Source organism: Tupaia chinensis, unplaced genomic scaffold (assembly GCF_000334495.1).
Source record: "Tupaia chinensis unplaced genomic scaffold, TupChi_1.0 Scaffold000311_2, whole genome shotgun sequence".
NCBI lineage: Eukaryota > Metazoa > Chordata > Mammalia > Scandentia > Tupaiidae > Tupaia > Tupaia belangeri.
The window spans coordinates 2,670,587-2,679,293 of record NW_006159803.1 but is presented as its reverse complement, the minus strand read 5'-3'; the positions used below and the strand labels follow the sequence as shown (position 1 = coordinate 2,679,293).

At 37.3% G+C, this 8,707-nt stretch overlaps 2 protein-coding genes across 3 annotated transcripts in view; one reads left to right on the top strand and one right to left on the bottom strand.

The window, feature by feature from the left end:
- Positions 1 to 8,707, top strand: part of SLC35F2 (solute carrier family 35 member F2) — a 140,059-nt gene that overhangs the window by 10,579 nt on the left and 120,773 nt on the right. The gene's annotated exons all lie outside the window — the stretch shown is intronic.
- The window catches only part of RAB39A (RAB39A, member RAS oncogene family), a 55,295-nt gene that overhangs the window by 10,362 nt on the left and 36,226 nt on the right, over positions 1 to 8,707 (bottom strand). The gene's annotated exons all lie outside the window — the stretch shown is intronic.

Below are 8,707 nucleotides of genomic sequence, written 5' to 3'. Positions count from 1 at the left end.
AAAGACAGAGAGAGCCAGAGAGATAGAAAGCGAGAAATCACCCCCCAGGGGGGATGGCCACGCCGCAATCCTTTCTCCTCCATTCTCCTCTTGGGATCTTGGGCATGCACGCACGCACACGTGCCCAGCGTGAGTTTAAGCCGCCGGGTCCGGGACTTGAATCGCGGTCGACTATGTGGAAGTGTCCAGGGCCTTAACCACCATGCCACCTGCTGGTCCCCTTAAAAAGAATGATTCATTTATTTTATTTTATTATTATTTTTTTAATTATCTGTAGGACATGTGCACTCACCAGAGACGGGGAGAAAAAAAGGGAACAAGAAAAAGCAGGCTGCCAGGTCCAGTTCTCAAACTGTGGTCCACTGTGTAAGTCTAGCACCTCAACCACCATGCTACCTGCTGGCACCAGCAGCACCACTTTTTAATGATGCTGGGACTAGCAGGTGGTGTAGTTGTTAAGGCACTGGACTCCCTCATGGCTATTTGCATTTCGATTCCTAGATCCGGTGGCTTGAAAATCATGCTAGATTGGGACCAGCAGTTGGTCTAATGGCTATGTTGCTGAACTCCCATGTAGTTGACTGTGGGTCGAGTCCTGGACCCAGTGGCTTAAACTCAGGCAGGGCGCATGTGTGTGTGTGCCTAAGATCCTGGGAGAAGAATGGAAGAGAATGGAGGAGAAGGGATTGTGGCATGGCCATCCCCCCTGGGGGTGATTTCTCACTTTCTGTCTCTCTGTCTCTCTCTTGTCTTTCCGGCGAGCACACGCACCCTATAGCAAAAAATCCTCTCCAAAGAAAGAAAGAAAGAAAAAAAAAAAAAAGAAATCATGCCAGGCATGTGTGTGTGCATGCCCAAAATCCCAGGAGGAAAGTGGAGGAAAAGAGATTGTGGCGTAGCCATCCCTCCTAGGGAGGTGATTTCTCACTCCATCTCTCTGTCTCTGGTGAGCACATGTGTCCTATGGCAAAAACCTTTAAAAAAAATTATGCTACTATAGTACTTTGAACACGTGCTAATTGAAAGACACCAGTCACAAAAGGCCATTTATTCTCTGATTTCATTTATGTGAAATGTCCAGTATAGGCAAATATAGAGAAATACAAAGTATATAGATTAGTGAAAATAAAAAGAAAGTAGATTAGTGGCTCTTTAGTACTTGGGTGCTGTGGAGGAAGGATATTGGGGTGATGGCTAGAGTGTGCGGTCTTCTTTTTAAGACGATAAAAATGTTCTGAAATTGTGATGGCTGCACAACTGAATATAGTAAAAATGATTGAATTGCACATTCCAAATGGTTAAATTATATGACACAAAAATTATGTCAATAAAGCTTTTACCAAAAAATCTTTTCAACAATGTTAACTAATAATCCTTTATTATGTATTTTAATTTTACTATTATAATTTTTAAAGAATTATTTTGACTTTATTTATTTATTAATTTATTTTAATTTGACCAGAGAGGGGGAGAGAGAGAGAAAGTGAGAAAGCAAGCAACCAGGTCCAGGACTCAAACTGTGGTTGGCCATGTGGGAGTCTAGCGCCCTTAACCACCACTCCCCTTGCTGGCCTGTTATTATCATTTATTTAAAAATTAGCCATAGGATATGTGTGCTTACCAGAGAGAGACAGAGAGAAAGAGGGAAGTGAGAAAGCAAGCTTCCAGGTCTAAGAACAGAACAATGGTTGGCCATGTGAGACTCCAGCGCCTCAACCACCATGCCACCTGCTGACCCTTCACTGATAATCATGTTATGTAAACTAAAAAGCCTGATTTTCTGACCCACAGTCCTTATCACACTGGGTACATGCACCAACTTTTTCTGGTGGTGATTCTTCCCAGCACTGTTGAGACATATGTTGGTCTGTGCTCATTTAGACACCTGTTCATCTGGTCAGATGCTGGTGTTCGTCACTCGTAATTTCCAAGAGCTGTATCATCTTCTTGTAGAGCTAATACTAAAGCATTTTTCTCTGACTCCAAGAACTGGACATTTCAAAGTCATGACTATGAAAAATGAACCAGGAAGATAGCCTTTATCAATAATTAGTTTCTGGCTGACTAAGGGGATTAAAACAGGCTTTTAGACAGCTTGCGGTTATAGCACTAAAAGTAAAAGTTAACATGTATCAGGTGCTGACTGTATGCTAAGTACTACCATAAACATTTTGCATGTGTAACTGGTTATATGTGCAGAAGACAGGAAAATTTTCTATGCTAGATTTCTTATTTCAATTCAGAGTTTAATAAGATCCTTCTATATGGAAGGCTGAAGCATAACAAATAAGAATCAAGAGATAAATAACAATTTTGAAATAGTTGAGGCATAGTATATAGCCATGATCCCTATAGTGCAATTCTAAAATTCATGAAACTCTCAAAATCTAAAATTTTTTTTTTGGGGGGGGGTTAGGTTTTTGCCCTAGGGCACATACACTCACCAGGGAGAAATAGTGACAGAGAGAGGGAAAGTGAGAAATCACTACCCAGGGTGGATAGCCACGCCACAATCCCTCTTCCTTGTCTCCTTTCAGGATTTTGGGCATGCACGCACCATACCCAGCACAATTTTCAAGCTGCTGGGTTTGGGACTTGAACTATGGTCTACCATGTGGGAATACAACACCTTAACCACTACACCACTGCTGGCCCTCTAAGATTCTTTTTATAACTCATATGCTGTAAAAATCTGACCTGAACTGATTATTATCAGGTTACTTACAGTTTTTATTTCTTTTACTATGAGTACTCATAGATTTTGCATGTAAAGATTCGTGTTTGATTATGTGATTCTGCCTCCCATGCCACCATGGTATAACACAATATATAAGGATTGCAAGTTTCTAATTTATTCTTATTTGTACTTTGTGAACACATACACACAAACTCACAATTGCAGTTAAAATTTTGTAGTTGCTTCTATTTTAAAAGCACCATTAAAGGTGGATTGCTAATGATGAACAAATGTAACAAACCTGTGACAATCATAGTTCTTATTTTCATTCTTTTTATTTACTAATTGAAAGCAAATAACATTCATAACACACTTCAAAAGTTCACACCATGTTTTACTTTGATTTGCTGCCATCCTGGAAAATAAACAAACAAACAAACAAACAAAAAAACGCCAAGAGGTGACAATAGCAAAACATGTTTATTTCTCTATAGAAAGCATAAATTAAAACCAAGCATATGAAACCCACATTTAATATTATTCAACACAATAACCACCAATTAGTAGTCACTGAATATCACACAGATAAGACAATGGCTTAGGCACTGTTTTTAAAAAGACAAAAAATTTACCCAGAGAGATAACAAGATACATTAACTATTTTATACTGTTAAAAAAAAACAAAAAAATTCCCGTTTTTTTTCCTACCATGATTATGTGCAGTAAGTGAACTAGATTGTGTAGTGATTGATATAGATTGTCACAGCTCACCACTCTTGTGTCTCTTTGCATCAGTTATTAACATTATAGAAATACCAGGTCATGCAGTAGTTCATTCAGGTTCCAGAGAATAGTTTGCTAATTACTTTAAGATTAGTTGAGAATCAGTTGCTTAGAAAAGTCTGGTGAAAACATTGAGATTTAGAAAGATTCTGAAGTAGAGATGGCTATTACCAGCTGCAGGATTTCTAAGAGTTAGCTTTGTTTGGGAATGTAGTCTATGTTAAAATACAAAGGCTCTAACTCTATAGCCTTTATAGTTTCAAAGATTACATATTTCCTTTGGATTTTCAGGCCAAATCTTTTCAGGCAGTTACTGGGAAACAAACGAATTAGTTTATCAAACGAGCCTTTAGTCCTGCTAGTCTCTCTCACTATATCAGACCTAAAAAAAGTATTCAAATATAGTGTACTTTTTGAAGTTAATGGAAGTTTTGCTCTTAACTGAATCAAGTGCAGAATAGAATCTGATTAAAAAACTCTTAAAATGAGATTCTTAATCCTTAGGTTCAGTTGTTGTTTTTGTTGTTCTTTGTTAGTTTATTTGCTATAGGGCATGCACCAGAAAGAAACAGAGAAGAGAGAGAGAAAGTGAGAAATCCGCCCCCCCCACACACACACACACAAATATCACAATCCCCTCTCTTGGGACTTTGGGCACACCTGTACACACCCTGCGTGATTTTCAAGCCATATGGGATCCAGCTGTCTTAACCACTGCACCATGTGCTGGCCCAGGTTCAGTTTTTAATGATGTAAAATTGGACAAAAAGACTATTCTAGTAAAATAATCTTAACAGTAGTACAAAAGACTTGACTGCCACACAAAAAATTGTTTTTTAAATCATGTAGCGCTTGAGGTTTTTGGAAAGTCTTCAGTCTCAGGGAATTTTGTCTGCTATTGTTATGCATATAAAGGCCACATTTAAAAGCATTCTGATTACTTAACCATTTTGGTTTAAGCTTTACCATATAATGAATGATCACATCTTTACCTGAACTGAAAGTGTCAATGTAGCTCAAGATGGGCAATTTCTGACAGGGACAAAATTCTTACATGATTGGACAGTTTATTGTTTTAATTGACAAAGGAGGCTGGATAAGTTCTTCATTTCTTTTTTCTTTTTGTAAATCACATTCACTTAAAATATTTAATAGTTAGGGCTGGCCTCACAGTGTAGTGGTTAAATGCTGTGCATTGAGAGGGGGATCCCACATGACCAACTGAAATTAGAGTACTGACCCTGGTTGCATGATGGGCCTGCACCAAATCCTGACAGAGAGATGGAACAAAGGAGAGTGCAATGTGACCATGCCCCACTTGGGGGTGCTTTCTTCTCTCTCTCTCTCTCTGGTAAGCACTCATGTGTGGCCTCTGGATATTAAAAATAAATAAATAAATTATATATATATATAGTAACTAGCTACATTGTTCATGAATTAAAAAATTTTAAACTAGATACCAGTAGATGGCATAATTGTTTTGTCGCTAGACTCCTACATGGTCCACTGTGGTTTGAGTCCCAGATCTGGCAACTTGAAACACACTGGCCGTGTGTGCAGACATGGCCAAAATCCTGAGAGAAGAATGGAAGACAAGAGATTGTAGCATGGCCAACCCCCCTGGGGGTGATTTCTCACTTTCTGACTGTCTCTGTGTCTCCAGCAAGCGCATGCATCCTATAGCAAAAATCTCTTAAAGGGACCAGCAGTTAGCGTAATGGCTATGTCGCTGGACTCCCACGTAGTCGACCGTGGTTCGCATCCCGGACCTGGTGACTTAAAACTCACGCCGGGCGCATGTGCGTGAGTGCCCAAGATCCCAAGAGGCGAATGGAGGAGAAGGGATTGCAGTGTGGCCATTCCCCCTTGGGGGTGATTTCTCACTTTCTGTCTCTCTGTCTCTCTCTGTCTGGTGAGTGCACGCGCCCTATAGCAAAAACCTCTTAAAAAAAAAACTCTTAAAAATTTTTTTAAACTTAAGTAAGATTTGGTTTTAAATGAAATACATTTTAAATGAATAACTTCAATATAAAATCAGGTATATCTGATTTTGAAGAAACTTAGTCAAAATGTTTTGACTGAAGCAAATATTTTTTTCTTATTTTGGCATTATTATCCATATACTCTATGTATATGTGTAAGAAAATAGGTCAGCTGTTTTATACCTATAAATGTATAAAGCTATCTGGCTAAGGTTATATAGACATTTGGCAATCCTGTATAAAGACTCAGGTCCTTGTAGTCATCATTTATTACTGTTTTACCACAAATAGCCCCTCTCTATATAAAAATGGCTTAGCCCAGTTTTAGTATTTTCATTGATTCAGTTAGATCACACTTTACCCTTTCTTTCATGCCCCTGCCCCCAACAAACAAACCCCCACACACTCCCAACACAGCATGGTGATCAAGGTGTGAGGAGATCAGAGTTTTAGGCTTGGTTCTGCTCTTGTAAGCACCAACTTTTCTGGACCTGACTTTCCACATTTCTTCTAGTTGCTTAATTCTAAGTCTTGGAACACATCATACTCTTCAGCCCCAATGTTAGTCTCACCCATCATTAGTGTTTTAAAGGGTGACCATGGAAGTTAAATCACATTTTATATTTTAGCAATTTACTTTACAAGTAGGCACAAGTGACTATACTTTACTAGTATATTATCTAATATGATCTGTTATCTAATAGTTAGCATTTGAGTTTATGTCATTTTGGACTGATGGAAAATTGTAATATCAGATTTTAAATTGTAACAGTAAAAAGAGACTTCACATTTTGGGGACATATATTTTCTCATCTGATCAAGTATACTTTAAACTCATTCATGTGAAATTAACCAAGGGAGATCAAGAAAATGTTGACAGTATAAATACCAAAAATCTTTTACAGTGCTATTATAATTTATATTCTTTTCCCCATAAGCACTATTAAAAATACTTACGTGGACCTAGAAAATGTATAAGTATTTGAAAATATAAGTAAATATCTACTTCAAAGATACACAAAAAGCACATTCAAACATGACTTTTGATTGGTTAAGTCTCTGGGTCCCTACTTTCCTATCATTTCCATTTTGGAAATGGTAAAAGTGGTTCAGTATAAAAGGGCAGAGGATAAGCATCAACCAAGAATTCTCCCAGGTCCATGAAAACATGTACCTTTTTCTTCCAATGCATAAGAAATGAAAGAACCTGAGAAATCAAAATTCTCATCCACTGTAAATATAATAGTATGCCCATAAGCAGCTGATATCAATCTCACATTTGTATTATGCTTTCTCTATTTACAAAGCTTCTTTAAATGACCTATTTGACTCTCAAAATAATTCCATGAAACACAATAAGTGGAGTTCTTAGTCTCATTTTACAAATGAGAAAAATGGTGCTTACAGAGGTCAAGTAATTTACTCATGTGAGATATTCATATAGCAAAGACAAACTTCAAACCACATTTTCTGCTTTCTTGTTCAATACTCCTTCTACTCTACCACTTTGGTTTTCAAACAAATGAAATAACTAGTTTAACAGTAAAAACCTTATGACTCCAAAAAGCAGCTTCATTTGGTAGCCCTCGGTGGTTAGGAAATTTACAGAACAAAATAGAAATGTTCATTATGAAATATTTGACACTGTGATCAAAACATTCCTCCCAGGATAGGAGTTTAATCAATAAGTTAAAAATTAGATGGGCAGCTCTGTGGCCTACTGTTTAAGGGAGTCAGAGCCTGCGTAGCCAACCATGATTCAAACCCCAGCTGTGGCAGCTTCAAAAACATGCCACATTGGGGCCAGCAGTGGGATACTGGTTAAGGTGCTGGACTCCCACATGGCCAGCCACAGTTCAAATCTCGGACTAAAAACTCATGCCAGGCTCATGTGCGTACATGCCCAAGATCCCAGGAGGAGAATGGCCATCCCCACAGAGGATGATTTCTCACTTTCCCTCACTGTTTCTGTTTCTCCCTGGTGAGTGCACATGCCATATGACCAAAACCTTTAAAAAGAAAGAAAGAAAGAAAAACATGCCCTACATGTGTGCATGCGTACATGCATACCCCAAGTCCTAACAGAATGGATAAATGGAGAATGGACTATGGCATGACTGTGACCATGCTCCATTGGAGGGTGCTTTCTCCCTCTTCCTCTCTCTTTCTGTAGCTCTCTGGTGAGCACATACACCTTCTGGTAATTAAAAAAAGAACAAGTTAACAATTAGAAAATTTAAAAGTAATTTTAATGCCCTAACAGATTATTTTACCTCCACTTATACTGAAGAGATTATAAAATACAGGTTGAAAGCTAAATATATCAAATACCTAACCAATTTTCTTTGCCCACAAAAATCTTTTCTGCATTCTCACTGTATTGGAAATGGAATTGTATTGGAAATTTCCTTGGATAAAAATGCTATTACTAAAAGCATTCTGTATTTGCTTATGTTGGTAATCTTGACAAAGTTCAAAAAAAGTCAGTATTTAAATCACTTTAGTTTTTCATTCTAAATATGGACAGTACACTGTAGCATCAAAACATTTGCTGATGAATGGTCCTTCATTTTTATTGATAGAAATATTTCCTTAAAATATTTTGCTTGGATCCGTAGATATCTTTATAAAATGTGAAATTTTTAGGAGCAATAGATCAAGCAAAAAAAATTAGTATAAAACTTACTTTCTTATGGTCAAGTAAAACGAAAGGAGAATAAATATTTCAGAGAATGGTAAAAAACCTAGTACTGCTATTTTAGTTCCAAGTCAATGCTTCTGAGAATGTCTTCTTTGCAAGGGAACAGTGCATTTTAAATACACGTTACTATTTTATATTAACAAACTAACTCAAGAGAATGTATTTCCTGATAAAAAAAATCTTTTCATTTAGATTGTATATGTACAAAAATTCATTTTGAGCCATCAAGAAAAATTAGTCTTATTGACATCTCTGGACACTAAGGCCAGCTATATGGTAACAAAGTGAGGATGGAGGTAATTATTCAGATACTCCAGTTTCAAGAAAAAGTTGTCTGCTTTGCCTGATAATTTAGCAAAATATCTAATCCGGTAGTGTAACAAGTAAGCATAATGCTCTGAATCAAATACCTTACAAAATAGTATTAAGGTGGTTTCAGCTTTTTTTTAACACCTTCATTAAGTTATTCTGCCGTAATGTTGGTATTGATCCTGAAATGACACCCAATCTGTTCTTGTTAGTTCTTTGGCATCTTTGACAGTCAAGTCAGCAGAAGCACTCTTT